This window comes from Sphaeroforma arctica (assembly GCF_001186125.1).
Source record: "Sphaeroforma arctica JP610 unplaced genomic scaffold supercont1.1195, whole genome shotgun sequence".
Lineage (NCBI taxonomy): Eukaryota > Ichthyosporea > Ichthyophonida > Sphaeroforma > Sphaeroforma arctica.
The window spans coordinates 2,149-2,349 of NW_014039363.1; positions in this window are offsets into that span (position 1 = coordinate 2,149).

Sequence of the window (201 nt, forward strand, 5' to 3'; positions counted from 1 at the left end):
CTATTATACTATTACCACCAACTACTGCGTTTTTACCAGCAGTTGTGGTGTATACTGGCTGGATAGGCTCCTCTGTATAGAACGAGGCCTATGAAATTGAAGGATTTCAAACATATACGAATAGCCTTGCTATCTATTATATCTAAATTTCAGTCCTCATTACCTGAATCGTCACATATACATGTCCAAGACTTGAAGTGT